This window comes from Ambystoma mexicanum, chromosome 7p (genome assembly GCF_040938575.1).
Source record: "Ambystoma mexicanum isolate Mex_15411 chromosome 7p, UKY_AmexF1_1, whole genome shotgun sequence".
NCBI lineage: Eukaryota > Metazoa > Chordata > Amphibia > Caudata > Ambystomatidae > Ambystoma > Ambystoma mexicanum.
The window spans coordinates 873245765-873267973 of record NC_090939.1 but is presented as its reverse complement, the minus strand read 5'-3'; positions in this window follow the sequence as shown (position 1 = coordinate 873267973).

Genomic DNA, 22209 nt, shown 5'->3' with positions numbered 1-22209 from the left:
GTCCTCGCCTAACCAATCCTCTCTAAATGAATTCAAAGAGATCTCATCCTCGTATAAAAAAGCCATATTCCTAGCCATATCAGAATCATTCAACCAAAGAATCTCCAAAGCTAACTCAAAATCCAGGGACATTTTCTCTATCTTCATAGATCTTACCACACCCGCCACTAGCCCGTATGAAATCATCAAAGACAAAGCCTGGTGTTCCAGCATTCTGGATGCTCTTATCAACAAAATCAAAATGCTCCAAGATGAAATAATAGCTCAGCGCGGCTGCTCTTACAAATCAGAACAGCCCACATCTGCCCCCACACTTAATCCTCTCTCTCAAATACCCCTCTTCGTCTTCAGAGATGTCACAGAGACGGAAGTCACCGACCTTCTCAAACACATCAAACCTTCCACTTCTAAAGGGGACATCTGTCCCCCTACCATCATCAAAGAAGGCACAGACTCACTGACCCCTATCATCACAGCATTCATTAATGCATCTTTCTCCTCTAGAATCGTACCACAAAGCCTAAAAGAAGCCTGGGTTTGCCCACTCATAAAAAAAACCCACCCTAGACACGATCTGCCCCAGCAACTACCACCCCATCACAACCGTCCCCTTCCTCCTCAAAATCCTGGATAAAGCCGCCCACATCCAAATCCAACAATATTTGGAATCCAATGCCATCTTAGGCAGAAGACAATAAGGCTTGTGCAAAGGCCATGGCACAGAAACCACCCTCTTAGATCTTAAGAACCAAATCACCAAAATAATGGATTATGGCAAACCTGCCCTCCTGCTCCTCCTCGATCTCTCCACCACGTTTGATCTTGTTGACCATGACATCCTTACTTCCCACCTGTCCAACGCAGCCCACTTCTCTTACAAAGCTACCTCCTGGATAATCTCTTTCTTAGAAGGAAGGGCTATGAAGGTTTACTCAGACCAGGCCAATGCAGTCCCCACCACCATCAACTTTGGAGTCCCCCAGGGCTCATGTACTGCACCTACCCTCTATTACCTGTTCACCAAACCTTTCTTTGACATGTTGGACATGCTCGGCATAGCATACACAAACTATGCCGACGATACCCAAGTCCTCCTCCCCCTCACTGGAGAATACGACCATGACGCAGAAGCTCTTCTCCAGATATATGCCACCATCCAAACTTGGAAGGCAATCAATGGTCTCTGCTTAAATGGGGATAAAACCGAGATCATCATCCTGGGGCCCAAGGAAATTCTTTACAAACTCAACCCTAAATACACTCATTTCACCATCAACTACACTAATATATCAGTGAAGACCCTTGGAGTCTACCTAGACTCAACACTCTCAATGACAAGACAGGTCAGCGCCATCTCCTCCGCCTCTGCTCTCACCACAAAACGTATAAAGGCCATAAAACCCTTTCTAACCACTCAAAACTTCCTATCCATCGCCAGAGCCACAATAGGAGCTAGATTTGATTACTGCAATGCCCTTCTGGCAGGCACCTAAAAAAAAAATATCAACAGGCTCCAAATAGTACAAAACAACGCACTGCGCACAGCCCTACACATTCCCAAAAGTGACCATATATCCCAGGCCAGACGCGAAGCCCATTGGCTGCCAGTCAAGGAAAGGATGAACTTCAAAATTCTCACCCTTACGCACAAATGCATCAATCTCTCCGCCCCATCCTACCTATCAGAAACCATATCCAAAAACATCTCTGCCCGCCCGATATAGAGCCACCATGCAAACCAACTCTGGGTACCCTCCATAAAAAGTGCCAACGCCTGCGGCATTGGCTTCCTCCACATAGCACCTAAACTCTGGAATGCCTTCCCCAATGCACTCAGAGCAGACCCTCTTTGTTCGCCTTTTACAAATCCCTCAAAACCGCTCTATTCATATAACCCACACTACACAGTAAGCGTCCAAGCTCTCTTTGCCCGCTGAAATCACAAGCTGTACTGTAAATGCAATTTTCTATGTAACTCCAAGATGAACCGTAAATGCAAATTTTAATGTAACTATTAAGCCTTCCTTTGTAACCGGCAATGTATATCTGTAACAGTGCCACAATGCCTTTGGGCTGGTGTGTGCTTTAAAAATATGAATAAATAAATAAATAAACATGACCAGTGAGTTGAAGGAAGCAAAGAAACCCCGGTCTGTGTTTAATTGAAATGCTTGCGACAGTATCCGAGGGATGAAGGTTATGCGAGCGCCGATAAGCTGCGAGAGAAATTTAGTCCATTGTTAAAAACTGTGAATACGAAATACAAAGTAGCAGAGTGGTCCGGTGAAGTGAGCTTACCCAATCGAAAGTCTCTGTAAAATGTTTTAAAGCTGCAGATGCAGCGGGAAGCACGAGAAAGAAAGTAACCACAATACTGCATGAAAGAAAAGTTTGAAAGACATGATCTAGGAGCGATTGATATAAAAGCAAGTGATACGTAGCAAGTACATTTTCCAAGGGATATTGGAAATGAAGGAAAACACGTAAAGTGGAAGTAAAGAAAGAAAGGAGGGTAGAAGAGGTCATGTGGAAGTTAGAGCAAAAATCCTCCCAGTTTCAAAAGTCTTCGACAGCAAAATCAAAACACGAAAGGTTGCTCGAGCCCGACGGAGGGAAGTCCTTGTGTGGAATGTGAAGAAAGCTTGGGGAAGGGAACCCCACTAAGGAGAAAAGGTTTGAGCCTGATTGAGGGGAACCTATAGTGAACTGCGTCCAAATACTTCATGTTGAAACTGTGTAGAAGCTTGAAAGGTGACCTGGACTTGGGTGATGGGGACCTGAGAGGTTAAACGCGTGAAGTTGTGACTCAGACTTGAATGGCCAAGAGGGCTCTGGAGGGCAGAGCAAGCTGCCTAACTGTGTTCACTTAGCCAAAGTGTGTTCATCCATAAAGTCTTCTATCTAACACTGTGCTATATAACGTGGGGATATTTGATATTTGTAGTGTTGTGTTTTCTAAAGTATCTCGAGTGCCTCTAAGTTAGAAAAACTTAAAATTGTACTGTACGTTGATCCGCTAAAAAACAAAGTAGATGAACAAAGTGCATTTCCAGCAGGCACTTTTCCAAGTATAGGTTGAGCAGACCATGAAAAGGAGTTATGGTGGTGTACACAGCTACCCTTGATCTTCAGTTTGGCGCCTTTGACTACACGAATAAATGTCACCAATGGGTCCCCAAAACTCCTCCTATGCACTTTATGATCACATTTAATCATTTTTATAATCTCGATCACGCAACAGTCGAATACAATGTATTTTGTTTCCTTTAATAGCCAATCGTCCAGAAGTATACTGGTTTCCAATTCCATGGTGGCAGATAAGTCCTCAATACTAGGAAGAGTGAAGCCCCATCACAAGCACAATCAATCACTAGCGAAGATGCTTCAGTTATTTCTGTGTGTGATATTTCCGATGTGTCCACATTTATTGGTGAAACAGGGCACATCGTCTGTTTCTTAGATAGCATTTTTTAGAGTATGTGATTTGTGTGAGATTTTCTGCAAGCAGTTCTGAAACATCGCCTGTGTTTTCTGGTTCTTCTGGGTGACATTGTGTGCTGTAACAATAATTCAGGGTTCCTTTCCATGGGTCACTGATGACATTCAATTCAAATTCTGGCCACTGCAAATCTGCATCACAACACTGCATCTTGCGAAGACCATGCTAAGCTTCAAAATGGAGCTTCTCCCAGTGGCAACAGTTTGGCAAGCGACATCATTAGTTTGTTTAGTTGTCTGGATCTTTATGCTCCTCTTATTCCTAGACCTCTAATCGAAGAGACAAGTAAATGCTTAATTTATAGCACACATACAGAATATATGAATAACAATATGAAACTGTAATATCAATAAAAAATAAACCTTTCTGTTAGCTACTTCTCCCCCGATTTTTCCTTTAAACAGTCAAAATGGATTTGCCGACTACCACACCAAGCTGAAAAACAGCATTTTGAAATTGTACAAACCTTGAAATGTGCTCTTCCACTTAAAGAATCACATATACATATATAACAAAATATCACTATGGAAACGATTAGAACATAAATCACAGTTAAAATGGATGATAAATGATATTTTATAATATCTTATGTATACCTTTTGTCCATGTGTCTCTTCAATTACGACCGCTTCAGTAGTACATTCCTTGTACATAACAAATTCAAAGAACATTGATTAAATTGTTCAACAATGTAATATTAACATCTTTCATCTCACAAAGTACATCTTGAGTAATTTGATGCAATGATTGCTGACCTTACAATATAAGTTAAACTATGTAAAATTATATGGTTAATTGTCTGATTAAAATGTTTAAATTAGTATTGACCTAAAGCTGAACACTGTGTACATGTAACATTTTTAAAAGATATATTTGAAAAGTGTACCTGATAACCCTCAGAGATGTCGCAGGGAGTTATCACGAGATCATCCTGCAAAACATATTGATTACAAGGTGCCCCTTTAATGCGTTGTAATTTTATTTAGTTTTAACAATTCATTTTCTTCGCTAAGCAGCTAAAGTTTAAAAACAAAAACATATACCATTAAAATAGTGAAGGGGTCCATGTTATCAGTGACAAAGTACATTTTTCTGAAGGTTTACCTTCATTGTTGCATGTGTTGCATAAGATAGCTTAAATGTAAAAAAGATATTGTTAATCAATAACTATTAGTATAAATCAAACAATTATTACTTCTCATACCTCATCCTCCAGACCGTTTGCAGTAGACGAATAGTACATTGTTGAAGTTCCAGGCTCCGCCTATATAACAGTAAATCTAATAATAAAGATGTAACACCAAAAAAAAATTGTCATGCAAAAGATGGTTGATATTGACAAAGAAACCTAAAAAACCACTTTGTATCAAAAGCTAATATTACACATAACAATAATCAATATGTTTTAAGTTGAACTTGAACAAATAAATATTTTGTATAGTCGCATCTGAAGAAATATTCAAAAAAAATTACTTGAAAGGTGAGTGAGGTTGCTGTTGACTGCGGAATAGTGGCAGATGCAGAATCACAGCCCTTTAATTGATATATATATATTCATAACATTGTTCAATAGAAAATGGACATTAGTATTATAGTTTAGACCTCATCAAAAACGATAAAAAAATTTTGTGTGCAATTTGCTTGGCCGCACCATTGGGATGTTGGACGTGTCTGTGGTGTCCTCCATGGTAACGGTCTGTAATTCCATCAGTGTCGTCGACGTTAAGACAGACATGGGGCCTCATTACGACCCAGGCGGTAAGTTACCGCCTGGGCCGTGACTTTACCACCATGGCGTAAACTATGTTTACGCCATGGTGGTAGGTGGACTTACCGCCCCATTCCAACCTTGGCGGGGCGGTAAATCCCCATTTTCCCATTTTCCCTTCCCCATTCCCATTTTGCCCCATAGGGCATAATGGGAGTGGGGAAGGCGTTAATTACGCCACCGTAAATTACGGTGGCGTAATTAACTCCATGGTCCCTTAGCGCAATGGATTTTAACACCTGCTAAAAGCAGGTGTTAAATCCGCCATGGCGCTAAGGGACCTCGTACTCAGGCGGTAAGGGTCGGCGCTGTTTACGCCGCCGTAAAACCCTTACCGCCTGAGTTGTAATGAGGCCCATGGTCATTAAAAAGAAAATTACCTATTTTTGAAAGACGCAATGTGAAAGGCTCCCATTGCACCAAACTATTGTGGTATCTCTAAAGTAGGGATACACAAAGCAATCTAAAGTTCAAAATGTACAAACCACAGTACATCGTGTCACGAAAGAAACTTGTGTAATAAAATATCAATGGACGAATTCCCCAAAAACTTTTAATTATGTTAGCTGTTCACAGACTATTTCAATATATTGAGTGGTCATTTATAAGACATAATGGGCCTCATTAAAAGTTTGGAGGTAGCAATGCCTGTAATATAGGCAGGCTACCTCCAAACTTGCGAAAATATCCGGCACCCGCAAATGGGCAATAACCAGGTCATGATGAGTTTGGCGGACCCGATAATTGCCCATTCGCGGGCGCCAGTAATAAGGGACTCTCCATCCCAATTCGGCCCCTACAGGGCTGAATGGGAATGGAGAGCTTGTATGCACCGGCACAGCTCATGGCAGTGCCGGTGCATCCACTAGTTGTGCTTGCGGGTAGCGTACTGCCCGTTAGGTCCAACCTGGCGGGCAGTGCGAGACCTGCAAGCACAACTCGTAGTATGGCGGTACGGTAGCAACGGTGCCAGTAGCAATACCGGCGCCGTTGTTGCCTTACCGCCATACTTGTAAAGAGGCCCATATTATACAGGCACATTTTGAAAATGGTAAAGTACATTACAACCCTCAATGTCCACTAGTCACCTGAGTCAGTGTGTGCTGGAATTCACTCGTAACTGCATTGGGAAGTAACTTGCAAAGGATTCTGGGGCAATGCTTTTTAGTGTACTGTGATTGTACATACATATCTTCTGAGGAGTGTATGTCATGACCACTGTGAGGGGGTACAAGTTGTGCTACAAGCAGGCTCCCACCAGAACCCTGAGGGCCTTAAAACCACTGCAAAAGGGCTCCTGGAGAATGTCCTGGCACCTTTGGCAACAGACTCATATGTAGGAAGGAAGGGCTGTTCAAACTAGGTCCCATTTATGTACATGGGCCTTTAAATCCAACATGGAAGCACCCACACAGTCTAGGTCTAAGAACCAAGCCATGCGGTCTAGTGTTTTGGGTGTGGCAGACCTGGAACTACTTTCCCTGGTACTATTTTACCTGGGCTATATAAGCCACACCCTGACTGCAGAACATGCTTCGTGTTATTCTGCAACCAGCAGCGTGACGCTCACCGTGTCCATCTCCTGGTCTTCAGCATCTTCCTGTAATCCTGCAAGAACAAGAACAAGATTATTCTGTTTTACATGAGGAAACACCATCCAGCACTCAGCATCTCAACCGGGCTGCAATCTGTGGAAACAGAGAGAAGAAGAAACATCACTCACCTGATCAGTCTTACCTGAATTCCATCGCGCTACACCACGCTTCCATCCGGAGCACCACAGCAACATCTGCAAAAGAAAAGAGACATATTCAGGTTTGCTTTCAATATTAAACAACCGAACAGCACTGTACTACCTTAACGGATTCCGGGTGCCTGTTTTTCATCACGCTCTCATCCACTCGCAGCACCACAGCGGCCTGTGAGGAGAAGAAGAAGAAAACACAGGTTAGCTTCAAAAGACAATAAAGACGCTGCGCTTTGCGCTTTCTCTTACCTAGAAACGTGCCTCTCCATCCAGCACGCCAGCATCAAGACCTTCGCACCCAAAAAGAAGGAGATAAAGACATTAACGAATTCCCACCATAAACAGAACAAAGACTTACAATTAACAAACCTACCTGCCTACCAGCTGATTCGGGTTCACAGCAGGCCTGGGCCCAAGGAAGGTATACTGCACCAGTGAAGCAACTCGGGCAGCTCGCCAACAGACGTCAAGCACCCGTGCACAAGAAACGCAGGACGGATAGCTCACCTTACAAATAACTAAGATTCATTATTCAGCACTGGACAACTACACATCCAGGGTTCCAGATCTCAGAGCCTTCCAGACACCCCCGGGGATATCAGGTGAGCGTAACAGTGTATGCTGCAGTCGTAGAATTGATTGTCCCTCACGTCATCCAAGACATCCTTGGCTCTGCTTTCAATTTCGGACACTGGCAATCCGCAGCTCAAGAGCCATTTTCTTATTAAATTTAAATCCTTTGGAAATATATGCAGGACTGTACTCTGAATTTTAGCATGGCTGTTACTAGTGCACCCCAAAATGATACACGAAGGCATTGTTGGATTGTCCCTATGATCTGTTAAAGAAATATCAATAAATAATACTATTAAAAAGGTATCACAGTGAGTAAATCAGATATATTCCATTGATAATAAAAAAATGTACTTTATAAAAAATTTCACCTAAAGCAAACATGCATTGAAAACATGCACTACAAAAGATCACATTTGGAAACAATACTCTATAATGTTATGTGCTAATTACAGAGATAGAAATGCATAAGATGGTTGATAATGGTGTAGACGTTTTGAATGAAATAAAATGAGAATAGGGTGTACGTTTAGTATAAAGCAATAAAAGTGGCTTAGCAGAGAACGTTGATACTACAGAAAACAATAGTAAAAGTTGACTAACCGTTACTTAGAAGAACAGATGAGCCGACTCAGCAAGCAAGGTAAAAAGTGGAGAACTGGCGATATCTATTGTCGATCTCACAGATGTTTTCTTGTTAAGTCCCACAGTCCCGCCATTGTAAGCCCTTTGCTAGCGCATGCCCACAGGTGCAAACTGTCATTGATAGCGGAGGGGGATGGATGTGGATGAGGCGAGTGCAATTGGCCCAGGACACAGTTAAAGGACACAAACATATGTATGATTGCAGGGACGGGGTTTTCAAGGGGGAGTCTCGGGACACCGGGTCTGGGGTGGCCATGTGATTATGGGTGCCTCTGCGAAAGAAGCCTTTGTTGTGCACATGGTATTCGGCACCTTGAACGTTCCCCTCCTCCCAGCCCCCTTGCGAGTGCACGCCCACAGGTGCAAACTGTCATAGATAGTAGAGGGATGGATGTGGATGAGGCGAGCATAATGGTATTACCCAAATTGGTAATTTCCAATTGACCGTATGGTAAATACCGCCGAATTCGGCCAGTACCATTTGATTGTTTGGAAGCGATCAATTTGGGTAATCAGTACAAAACATGGGAAGCAGGGATTGCGGGGGTGTCCCCCACTCCCTGTGTTTGGTAGTGATGGTCTTTGGGGGAGGCGGGGTTGGCCCCTGCTTCCGGAGGTTTGGAGATGGGGGACGGGAACAAAAATACAAAAACAAAGTGGCCCCTGCGGCATCGGATCTGACCCGCATAGGAGGGATGGATCCAATGCTGCAGGGTGAGAAGATGAGCAGACGGTGAAAAAGGTAAGTAAGAGGTGAGTGGGGGCATATTGGGGTGGGTTGGGGGTTTTAGTTTCAGCGGATAAAGCCACAGCAAAATTGACTTTGCGGCCGAATTGACCACGGTCAATTTGGCCGTGAAGGATTGTGTCACGGCCAAACCGTATACATCCAGCATAATAGGCCCAGGACACAGTCAAAAGACACAGACATATGTTGATTGTAGGGACAGGGTCTTCCAAGTGGAGTCTGGAGACACCAGGTCTGGGGTGGCCATGTGGATAAGGGTCCCCAATGCGAAAGACCCCTTTGTGGTGTACATGGTATTCAGCACCTTGATCGTTTCCATCCTCCCAGGCCCCTTGCGAGCGCACGCCCACAGGTGCGAATTGCCATTGATAGCAGGGGGCTGGATGTGGATGATGTGAGCGCAATAGGCCCAGGACACAGTCAAAGGACACAGACATATGTTGATTGTAGGGACAGGGTCTTCAAAGAGGAGTCTGGAGACACAAGGTCTGGGGCGGCCATGTGGATAAGGGTCCTCAACCGAAAGAATCCTTTGTGGTGTACATCGTATTCAGGACTTTGATCGTTCCCATCCTCCCAGCCCCCTTGCGAGTGCACACCCACAGGTGCGAACAGCCATTGATAGTGGAGGGGGGATGGATGTGGATGAGGGGAGTGCGATAGACGAGTAAACTTGTTAAAGCACACTAACCTTTTAGGATAATCTTAGATGTTTGGATGTGTTGTGGACTTGCACAAAAGTTCTAACAACTGTTCAGCTTAAATAATTAATTATTTTTTTCTTTAATTTGGTAAAGTGGATAGCAATGACACCACAAAGGATACTGCTGCGGTCAAAGTACTGTCTTTATAAATCCACTGCATTGTCTGAGATCACTGAGGAACTCATCCCAAATGGCTCAAACCACACAGGCAGGTATTACTCGTTGAATGTGAAATCCAAGTATTCAATGAATCCGCCATGTAAAGATGTTATGCCACAAGTCTCTACTACCTGTGTAAGAGATACAGAAATTGTTTACTTGAATGAACCAAATAATAGATTTTTTTTTGTTTGCACTACCTTGTAAAATGTAAGGGATTGTTATGCTTTAAAAAGTACCTTTTCCTGCAAAGTACTGACAGTACTTGTGATTTCAAGTAGGGATCAATTAGAAATGTGAACTCACATTCCAGCAAAAACAGTTTGGGAGATACTTCCAAGTGAAAGAAACATTGTTGTTCAGATGATAAATCTGAAGATTAACACTTTGGTTTGAAATTAGGATGAATAATTTGTTAAATTTAGGGAAAAATTATTTCATCAGTGATCCATCGAAGTTATATTGATGTAGGGGAACAACATATTAAGCCTCATTACAACCATGGCTGTACAGTAACAACAGTGCCGGTAAGCTACCGGCACTGATGCTACCGCACCGCCATACTACAAGTCCTGCTCGCGGGTGCCCATCTGCCCGCCAGGTCTGACCTGGCGGGTGGACCAGCACCCACGAATGGGACATGATGGTAGCACCGGTACCGTTATTAACGGTACCGGTGCTACCACCCTCCCCTTTCCCATTGAGCCCTATGGGGCCGAATGGGGATGGGGAGTCCCTTATTACCGGCACCCGCGAATGGGCAATTACCGGGTCCGCCAAAGTCGGCATGACCCTGTAATTACCCATTCTCGAGTGCCAGAAAAAATGCAACTCTGGCGGCAGCCGTGGCTGTTTTACAGGCACGGCTACTGCCAGGGTTATAATGAGCCCATTATGTTAGCCGTCTCATTCCACAAACACAAAACATACATAGAGTGAATGTACTCATTACTTGGATTACAAGGGCGAACTGTACCTCAAAGTTCGTGCATAAGGACCATCATCATTCATAACTCGGATCTTGTAAGGCAGGCAACGCCCTGAAATAATGCAGCTTGGTAACACATAGTGATGGTGTGTCTTCTTCGGCAATGTAGGCCAAGCAGCTAGAGTTTTCTCTGCAACAGCAGTTCTCCACCAGAGTAGGCATAAGCTCACAACGATGGCATGTACACCAGCTGGAAACGTGTTCCATGCGACTGGGTTCAGGCACCGATGATTGATCCTCATGACTTTCATATGATTCCACAATGTCTGGACTTTTTTCTCTGTCAAGGATTTCCTTGTCTGAATATTCCGGCTCGTACAGGTAGGGCTGAATTCTTGCCATAGTTCCTGAATGGCGAAGAAGCACAGAATCAACAGTGAGGTAAATAAAAAACGTTGTAGTTTGTATACAGTAAAGAGAAGAGGTTTCCCATTAACATTGAATGTTAAAGAAAGACAAGCGAAGAAACACCCATGTTACAAAAACACATTGTGAAAAGACACAAACTTTAAAACCTTGCAAGGACACATGTTTAAATATGGTTTTGTTAAAGACATTTGTCCATAATATAAGAAATGAAAAGCGACTACTGAGTTAATTCATTTTAGGCAGTATAAGTACCGGTTCTCGGTGTGTTGTACTTGGCAAATAGCTGAACAGAACAGAAACAAGTCAGGGAAACTCGAAATGAAATGCACTGACACGAAGGAAAAAGAAACTCTAGTGTTGTGTGATCCGAAAGGGTTTGTTTACACTTGTTGAGGAACGAGGCGTCTTGCCAATTCCATGGAGACACATCAACAGATTGCGCAGAGAGGGCTTTGACATGAGAAGGGCATTGGCGTTGTGAAAAGTAGCATCAGCATCTAGTGATGTTAGCTTGAGGGGTGGGTGATCTGAATTAGTGCTGCAAGTGCACTTGAACTTAGGGCGATGGATCAACGGATAAGATTAGCACAAGATGGTGGTACCCGTCCCGTCATTTTCACATGTGTTGAAGTGACAAAAATGTGGGTAAGTTGCAATGGAATTTTTTTAAGAACAATCGGTGTATGCTCTGAAATACACACACAATCGATTGGGACAATAACATTTCTGACCAAACTACTGCTTTAACTTCCTTTTATGACGTGGGCACATTTGTTAGGCATGAAGGGTCGTTTACTCTAGTTTACCACATAAACACTGACCTCTTTAATACTGCAGTCTGCATCTCCGCGTCCCAGTATTTTGGGAATGGTTAAAGGATTACTATCTCACTCATTCTTTCACAGTTACTCACGCCTATGGCTATACCTCTTTCTATGACAATGCAAGAAACCTATAGCCACTAAATAGGTTATGTTCTAGAATCACTCTATTTGTTCATTAAGTCCCCATTCCACAATTTGGGTAAGATATATAAGCTCTTGTTCTTTTTTCAAAGGTTTTCTTTTGGCCAGATTGCTGTCATTTCCAGTCCTCACTTGGCAAAGTACTGTCCATTTCAACTCTTTTGCAGTGTTCATATGTTCAATAAAATGGGATACTGGAGGTGCTGCTGTACCCTATTTCTTATACAACTTTTATGTTCTGTGATCCTTGTTTTTATTTTCCTTTCTGTTTTTCCTATGTACAGTTTCCGTCACGGACACCAAATTCTGTAAACAACCATTTTAGAGTTGCAGTTTGTGAAGCTTTGCTGAATCAACAGTCTCCGAAGCCCCATATCCACTTCTGTACTTCTGCAAGTCTGTGTGTAGCAGGTGCACACCCCACACAATGTATGTCCTTTTAAGTGGGCTAAACCCCATGTCTCTGTAAGAGTAAGTTGTCTTTCATATACCGAGCTGATGTAATTGCGTGTGACTTGGTCTTTGAGGTTCTTACTTCTTTAAACGCTATTAGAGGTCTCTCAAATGGACATTTCCCTTTTTCCAAAATCTCCCAGTTTTTCATAATTATCTTCCTGAACTTGTTGCACAAGTTACTGTACGTGTTCAGAAACACTAGTTTTTTAGGGTTCTTTGTTTTTCTTGTTTCATTGTACTCCAAAAGCGAGTCTTGATTGTTACTATTGGCCCTTTTCACTGCCCTCACAGTTAGTTCTTTTGGATAACCTCTTTCATGTAGTCTTCCGCTGAATTGCAGTGCTTCAATTTTAATGTCCCGGCGGTTGGTACTGTTTCTTTTTAGTCTCAGAAATTGGCCCAAAGGCAAATTGTCTCTCACATGCCAGGGATGGAAACTTGAATAGTGCAGCAGAGCATTCCTATCAGTTGGTTTGTGGAAGGGGTTGACAAACAATTTGTCATTCTCCCAATCCACTTTGATAGTGATATCCCAAAAATGAATGTCATATCTACTCAAAGAGTGTGTACATTTCAAATACCTTTCTTGCATGCTCGCCCAGTTAATAAAACTCATTGCTTCTTCACTGCTTCTTCACTGCCCTTCCAGATGATGAGGCTATCATTTATATACATACGCCACAAGTGGTTTATCTCGAATGATTCCATATACAGGTTAGTTACACTTGAAGCAAGGATTGCCCCCATGGCAGTACCATGTGTCTGGCGACAGAACACCTTATTGGACTGAAAATAGCTCTCAGTTAATGCAACCTATGGCCAACAAAATACAAAGGATGGTGGAGTAATCATGTCAGTTTGGTGCAAATAAAGTTGTTCCTCCAGCACTGTGGGATCCGCATCTAATATTCAATAACAGATCTCGTCATTTAATTGCCTTTTGCATTTCTGTATGTAATCATATCTATCTGGGACTATTGCCCCTGCCTTCTCGATTTTGCAGGTTACTATATCGTTGTTCCTAGATAATGCTGTAAGTGTAGAACTCTCGTGCTTACAAATGTTGTTCTATGTTTAAATCTGAAAGTTTTTATGTTCCAGTAATTTTAAATCACACAACACACTATCCTCAAATACTTGTGCTTCGGTGCTCTGGGACTGGGTGAGTGGGCAGAAGGTTGATTTATTAAAAAGTTCTGCGTCATTTCTCATTTTACCAGTTTCCTTATCATGAAATAAAATGTTCAGTTGTACTTTCCTCATAAACCCGAGAAATTCTTGGTTTAAAGTGAACTCGCAGTGCAAATTTGTAGTCACAAACCCTAATCCCCCTTTCCAATACCTGTTGTTCATCTGGAATGAGATTGTGTTTAGAGAGGTTCACCACAAGGCTTGCACGCTGCAGGTTATTCTGGGCTCCAAATCCCATCCTGATTGTCTTTCTCTTAAAAAACGGTCCCCATTGCCCGTTCTGGCTCTACCTTGTCTGTTGAAACCTCCTCTCCCACTGAAATTGCTTCTTCTAGAGGGTTCATCTGTATCTTAGCCTCTATTATGTGGGCCGGCCCCATCATTGGTGCTGTCTTCACTTGAGCTAAATGAGGTTTCCCTGAACTGTACTCTTTTCTTTTCACCTCTCTCATAGTTAGTTTGGCGATCTTCGTTCCACTCCTTTGGATTATAAAATTCTCTTGGGTATAGCATAATGCTTTTTTGTAACTGAAATTTTGGCGATCCTGTTTCATCCTCCTCACTCTCTCTCTAGTCGTAAACTCTTTAAATTCGTTCATCTCAATTGTGGGCTCCTTGTCATGTCTCGGCAGGGATGGCAGGTTTGGAACCGCTGGCGCTGTGGTCCGCCATAGCGATTTCCATCACGTTCTTTCCTTTTTACGGATTTACCGGTCTAGTTGTTGCACGCGCACATCACCGGAAGTATTTATTGTACCACTTCCTGGTTACGGACACGTTGCAACGTTTCCGGGTTTCCTCCTGTGTTGCCGTCGCTCTCGTTGAGTGTTTTTGTTCCACTCTCGGACTTTTGTCCGTTCCTCTCATTTTTTCCCTTCATTGCCCTCTGGTTCCTCTCCTTTCTGGTTCGCCCGCTCGCTCCTCCTTCTTTTTCCCTCTCCCTCTCTCCCTCTTGCCTCCTTTCTTTTCCCTTTTCCTTCTTCCCTTTCTTCCACGCCAGTGCTCCAGTCCTCTGCCTGCCTTTCTCTTCCTCTGTTCTGATTTTGCTCTATTCTGTCAGCCGTGTACCAGACCTCAGCCTGCCTTACGGATTGCCTTTGCCAAGCCCTTTATACCTTCCTGTCAGCTGTGTACCGGACCTCTGCCTGTTCTATTCGGATTGTCTCCGCCACACGTCTGAAGCTCTACAGCCGCCATTGAATCTAACTTCAGCCTAACTTGCAGATTTTTTTTCAGTCTTCCATCTGCTTCACGCTCCAGCCCACTCGAGCCTGTTCCACATTCTCTGGGAGGAAGTCTCTCAAGGGGTTTTTTGTGCCTTTGGCTTTTTCCCCTAGCGTGACGTTCACGGAGGGTTTACCCCATCACACCTTTTACGGTGTCACGGTGGCGTCCTTCCGTGGACGTCCCTACCTCCATAAAAAAAAGGATAGACCCACAAGCCACGAGAAAAGGAAAACCAAGAAGAAGGACGAAGGTGAGGAGTTGGGGGAGGGTGGTGAAACAGAATCCTCTTGTGAAGAAGAGGATATAACCGACCCTAGTGACAGTCCTCTAAACACTTCTTATACATGTCCAAAGTGACTATTTTCTTTATCTCTTCCTCTAGTGCTCAGAGGTCTACAGCTATTTTTTAAGTCAATCATTTTGCAGTATCTATCATGAGAATGACCCAATCAATGTATCACTAAGCACTTTTTGCTCTAGTGAACTGAAGTCCTAACAATGCACAAAATGTGGATATTTTGATGATGGTTGAACCACTTAACAAAATAGCTCTTGAACTAAGCGCATTTATCAACAACGGGGTAGAGCAGAGCAGGAGAGGCTGTAGTGGTTGTCCTGACAGGCCCCTTCAATTTTAAAGTTGCTTCCAATCCAAACAAAACAAATATTTCCCACAAGTAGTACCATTAATTGGTGTGGTGCATATCAAACTCTTTAAAATACAAGCTTCAAACTTTGTTAAACATTTGCTCTTCACTTGACAGGCTGTAGATCGGTTCAAGGTCTTGATTATCACTAATACTTTCAATCACTTCTGAAGCATCTAGAATAGACATTGCCGGTGCATATGATGAAGTTGGTGATATGCAACACCGAACATTTCGACATCAACTGAACATTGTCAAATCCCAGAACTATTTCGAGCAGTACTGTCTGCTGTGATGTAGATATTTGATAATAAAAATGATCTTTATGAACCTTCCACACAACTGCATTGGTGGTTAATTAAAATGCAGGTCTTTTCACAGTAGCATCTTTCGTGAGATTGGTTGCTGACAGATGTTTATGTCTTAAAAGTAAACCTGCCAAAGTAAATTTTGCTTAACAGCCCACGCCTCTTGCTTGGAGTGATGTTGTCTTTTGACGTCTTTCTTTTTGCTATGCTTCTAAGAAAGATTATAACATTTTGAAGTTGAAGTTTGGTCAGATGCCATTAAAACAAAATAACATGCAACAATAATGGTTTATAGTGATAATACCGAACGCAAAAATCTCGAAAACAAAAATATCGAAAAAAAAGGCCGAAAACAAAAATATCACATTTTTTTTATGACGTTTTTTTTTCGAAATGGGGGGGTTCCCCCCCAATCCCCCTTTTTTTCTATTTTTTTTTATTTTAACCCTTTTTTTTTTACTTACCTGACCCCCAAAAACACATATAAATAAATAATTAAATTATTCGATATTTTTTTTTTCGGGATTTTTGTTTCGAGATTTTTGTCGTTCGGTATTATTGTTTCGGCCTTTTGACTGACCACAGATTTTGTCATTGCCTGTCTCAGGCTACAATAAAGAAAAAAAGAGAATTATTTTAATTGCACTCGTGTATGGTATATTATGTTATTTGTGTGTAGCACCCGAAAGAGAGAGTTGCTTGAGAGTGTGGGTTTAATGGGATATAGGATATTCTGATACGTGTTGAGACAATTCAATAAACTGAACAAAAGACATGCAAGGCACAGAACTAGTCCTTCAAAAAGAGTTGGTTGCTCGACACAAAAGTGGTAGGCCTACCAGCAATGGCTGTGAATTGTTGGAAGGCACTGACACAACCCTACCTTCAGCAGTCTCCTCCTGTGAAATAGAAATGAATGGGTCTGTACTGTCAATGACAATTCAAAAAGATGCCGAAGTTGAGGAAGAGGCAAACAGACATTTATCACATCTCAATGCTATACAGGCACACTGGTGTAGTCAAGTGAATTAACTGAATTGATTGTTGTCACTGACACAGACTTAAAACAATATCTTGATTACGTGACAAAACAACTCTGCTGGGCATACTTGCATTGGCTCTGCAGCATCAGAACGCACTGACAGAACCCTAACTTCAGCAGTCTGTTCCTGTTAAATAGAAATTAATAGATCAATTTCTTCGAGGATACCTGAGAAGCAAGCCAGAGATGAGAAAGAGGCAAAAGCAAAATTCTGACATGAATGCTAAACTGACAGTCATGGCATACTTATTACTTCAAGACAATGATCCAAACTATACATACTGGGCGAATTTTATGTGGAAAGAGTATGGGGAAGCAATCTTTTAGTCATCTTTGGGTAGCCTTTTTTGATGAATTGCACAGACTTGTACATCTCAGTGTTGGAATGATGACTGCATCGATTAAGATTTAATATGCACATCTATTTATGTCCCCTTGTTGAACCCCACAGTTGAATAGCCATTATGGGATTATTGAAATATCTTTGAGTAAAACATTGAGCGGGTGTGTGGCTTCTTCATATGGGTAGTATGCGGACAACCGATGATGAGGCAAGATGGCATATTACGAACAAATGCAAAATCTGCAATACAAATATTTTTTATAATAACTAACACTTCCATTGAAGACATAAAATATTCTAAATTCTTTAAGTTTCAAAACTGTCTGGGGTTGCCACCTTGAACATTTGCACAATCCAACCTAGATTTGCCCGTCAGCGCTATGTTTACATGAATCTGTTAGTGATGTATTAAATGTATGACAACGATAACGATAATGGGAATGTAATTATTGCCCTAAAACAGATCCAAAAAGTTTCTTAGCTTCTGTGCTTGGTGGGGAAAAGAAATAGCTGTACCTAATTCAATCTGCAGTCATGAATGCACCTTGGAAACAACTATACCTTTATAGACTATCGCTTTGGCACGGTTATTCAACATGGCGGCTTGATCATCCAGCCATTGCTCTGCTACCCACCATGTGTATTTGCTGTTTATGAATGTGAATAGATTATTGAATGGCTTTGAAGCTATTGCATCATTGGTAAGCAAATTGGCCGAAGTGCTCTGGATAATGTAGTTACATAGCATGATCAAAACAAGGTGGTGCTAAGGAAAGGGGCGAGCTGTCTAGAAAGAGTAGAATAGCCCCATGTGTGATATCGTGAGCTCTCTCATTTACAACTATTTGAAGAGACAGAGAATCCTCCAGTTTATGGCCGGATAGCTGGCTCCAGACACATTGGGGCAGACTACATCTCAGTAGAGTGGACACCATTTTTTTTAGAACATTGAACATAGAACATTGAGGGGCAGTTGTTTGAGATAGAGCACTATACAGCTGGTATTTATTACCAATATTATTAGTAAATACACAATTTGCAACAGATCTGAAATAAAAATGTGCTTTCAGGCACTACTCGTAATGCATCTTGCTAGCCCAGGATTACATACGACACCGGAACCCTTCCTCAATATCCAGTAACACAAGAGCAGAGAATGGTTGATGAATAGGTTTAACAGTTTGTTAGGAGCACCAGGACCGTAGTTGATGAATACATTGACTGTGTGAACAGCCTTTGTATATTTATAAACAAGCAAAGGCATTTAGCCAAGGAGGGGTCAACTATGGCCAAGGTTGTGTGGCCCCGAACACCTGGTATAATTTGATGGTTAATGTACTACTAAAGACAATCAATGTGTAAACGTACTCCAGGAAGTAGAGCCACCACACTGTTTTTCCATGGATAGTAACGCATAACATATCCAATAACACAATGATAAAATGTTGCTCTTATAATTTTTCATTCCAATATATACACTGAACCCAATTGATGTTTTCAAAGCACATTTGGACATTACAAAGACAAGATAATGTTAATGCCTTGAGAAATATCTTGTTATAGAGTCTATGCTGTTTGGATGTCTTCTAAACAGCCCTGAATAACTTGGAGACTCTACAAGGATGGAACGTAAAACACACCCAGGGAACACTCATTGCACTTCCACATCAAGTCAGCCATATAAGCATTGTATGCAACCAAATGATACCACCTATTGAGAGGAAATCACAATTTCATGTATTTGATTGGAGATCTCATTACAAGTCCGGCGGTAACCGTGCCGGTAAAACTAGCAGGTTGCATCCGGACTTGTACATTTTACTGGCGCCTGGCTTGCCGGAAACACTAAGGCATTACAACCACAGCGTTCTGGGAAGTCAGGCACCTGTAATTGTAAATCCTCATTCCCATTTGAGTCCCATAGGACTCAATGGGAAAGTGAACCACGGAAGCACCGGCACTGTTAATAACGGTGCTTCCATGAAACTCTGCAGGCAGGTGCCGTTCCGCCATGCAGGTCTGAACCTGGAGGGCGGGACAGCACCAGCCCGCAGAGTCATACTGTGCCGGTCGGGTAACAATGGTGCCGGTAGGTTTACCATTGTTACCGGACCGGCACAGTCGTAATGAGGCCCATAGACAATGGAGGTTTTTATAATATCAGCCCTGAAAATTGCTATTAGTCATGACAGGCATCTTTATCAGTGCATCACATATTCAGGCCGATTCATGGAATAAATAGCGGGGCGCAAGTGGGCAAAAATGTGCGAATCGCAGTGCAATTGCGAAAATCGCACGAAAAGCAGCGCACATCGATTCATGGAAGGGCGTGCGCGAAAAAACCATCTGATGTGCGCTAAAAAAGTGTGCGGCGCACGTTGGCGCACAGGCCATCTAACGGCGTGCGCCAGGTCACAGCGAAAATCGCACAGGCCACAGCAAAAATCGCACATAGCGCGGCGCACGCTACAAAAGTAGGCGGAACACGGGGCATAACACTCGGAATGGGGAACAACTTGCCAAAATGTGGGCGTCAAGGGGGAAGTACAGGGTGCAAGTGCGCGGAACACCCACACGCTCGCCTACAACACGTATTCATGGAATCGAATAGGGCAAAACAGCGCACGGTCAAACCAGCGCACAGGCACAAACACGACCGCCACAAGAAAGCAGGCGGTAGCGTCCCTGCGCCTGTAAAAAATGTGCGCCAAAAGGTGCGCCAACAAATAGCACCTATATACAGCTATGATGAATGTCCAATACTGTGGCCCTCCAGGACAAATGACGTGCAAAGGGGTACCCACAAACACGGACACCCGCTGACTGAAAAACAACGTGTGCATGTATTTCGGGGTGCGCGGGAAGTTTCACACGCGAATTGGCTGGGTATGTGGATTCCAGGGGTGCGCGGGAAGTTCCACACGCGATTTGGCCGGGTACGTGGATTTCAGGGGTGCGCAGGAAGTTCCACACGCGATTTGGCCGGGTACGTGGATTTCAGGGGTGCGCGTGAAGTCCAACACGCGATTTGGCTGTGTACGTGTATTTCAGGGGTGCGCGGGAAGTTCCACAAGCGATTTGGCCGGGTACGTGTATTTCAGGGGTGCGCGGGAAGTTAAACACGCGATTTGGCTGGGTACGTGGATTTCAGGGGTGCGCGCGAAGTTCAACACGCGATTTGGCTGGGTACGTGGATTCCAGGGGTGCGCGGGAAGTTTCACACACGATTTGGCTGGGTATGTGTATTTCGGTGTTGCAGGGGAATGCTACACGTGATATGGCCATGTGGGTCCCCCCAGGTGTTCCCTCTACACCCTCCACGGCCCCTGCAGGCAGCCCACACCACAGGGTACTACCCTGCACCCCTGCTCATGTCCCACAGGCAACCCATCCACCATGGCCATGCCCACCAGCCAACCCACATGTCACCTTGCACCACTGATCACCAACACATGTCTCCCACCACCCCCACCCCCCAGCCACCAGGGGCAGCCTCCACCAGGCCCCCACTCATGTCCCCTATTACCCCCACCCACCCGCAGTGCAGGGGCACCCTCCACCAGGCACCCACTCATGTCTCCCACCACCCCCAACCCCCAGCAGTGCAGGGGCAGCCTCCACCAGGCCCCCACTCATGTCCCCCTGCACCCCCACCCCCCAGCCACAAGGGGCAGCCTCCACCAGGCCCCCACTCATGTCCCCCTGCACCCCCACCCCCCAGCCACCAGGGGCAGCCTCCACCAGGCCCCCGCCCATGTCTACCACCACCCCCACCCCCCAGCAGTGCAGGGGCAGCCTCCACCAGGCCCCCACCCATGTCTACCACCACCCCCACCCCCCAGCAGTGCAGGGGCAGCCTCCACCAAGCCCCCACCCATGTCTACCACCACCCCCACCCCCAGCCACCAGGGGCAGCCTCCACCAGGCCCCCACCCATGTCTACCACCACCCCCACCCCCCAGCAGTGCAGAGGCAGCCTCCACCAGGCCCCCACCCATGTCTACCACCACCCCCAACCCCCAGCTACCAGGGGCAGCCTCCACCAGGCCCCCACTCATGTCTCCCACCACCCCACCCCCCAGCAGTGCAGGGGCAGCCTCCACCAGGCCCACACCCATGTCTACCACCACCCCCACCCCCCAGCAGTGCAGGGGCAGCCTCCACCAGGCCCCCACCCATTTCTACCACCACCCCCACCACCCAGCCACCAGGGGCAGCCTCCACCAGGCCCCCACTCATGTCTCCCACCACCCCCACCCCCCAGCAGTGCAGAGGCAGCCTCCACCAGGCCCTCACCCATGTCTACCACCACCCCCACCCCCCAGCCACCAGGGGCAGCCTCCACTAGGCCCCCACTCATGTCTCCCACCACCCCCACCCCCCAGCAGTGCAGGGGCAGCCTCCACCAGGCCCCCACTCATGTCTCCCACCACCCCCACCCCCCAGCAGTGCAGGGGCAGCCTCCACCAGGCCACCACCCATGTCTACCACCACCCCCACCCCCCAGCCACCAGGGGCAGCCTCCACCAGGCCCCGACTCATGTCTCCCACCGCCCCCACCCCCAGCAGTGCAGGGGCAGCCTCCACCAGGCCCCCACCCATGTCTACCACCACCCCCACCCCCCAGCCACCAGGGGCAGCCTCCACCAGGCCCCCACCCATGTCCCCCACCCCCCACCCCCCAGCAGTGCAGGGGCAGCCTCCACCAGGCCCCCACCCATGTCTACCACCACCCCCACCCCCAGCCACCAGGGGCAGCCTCCACCAGGCCCCCACCCATGTCTACCACCACCCCCACCCCCCAGCAGTGCAGGGGCAGCCTCCACCAGG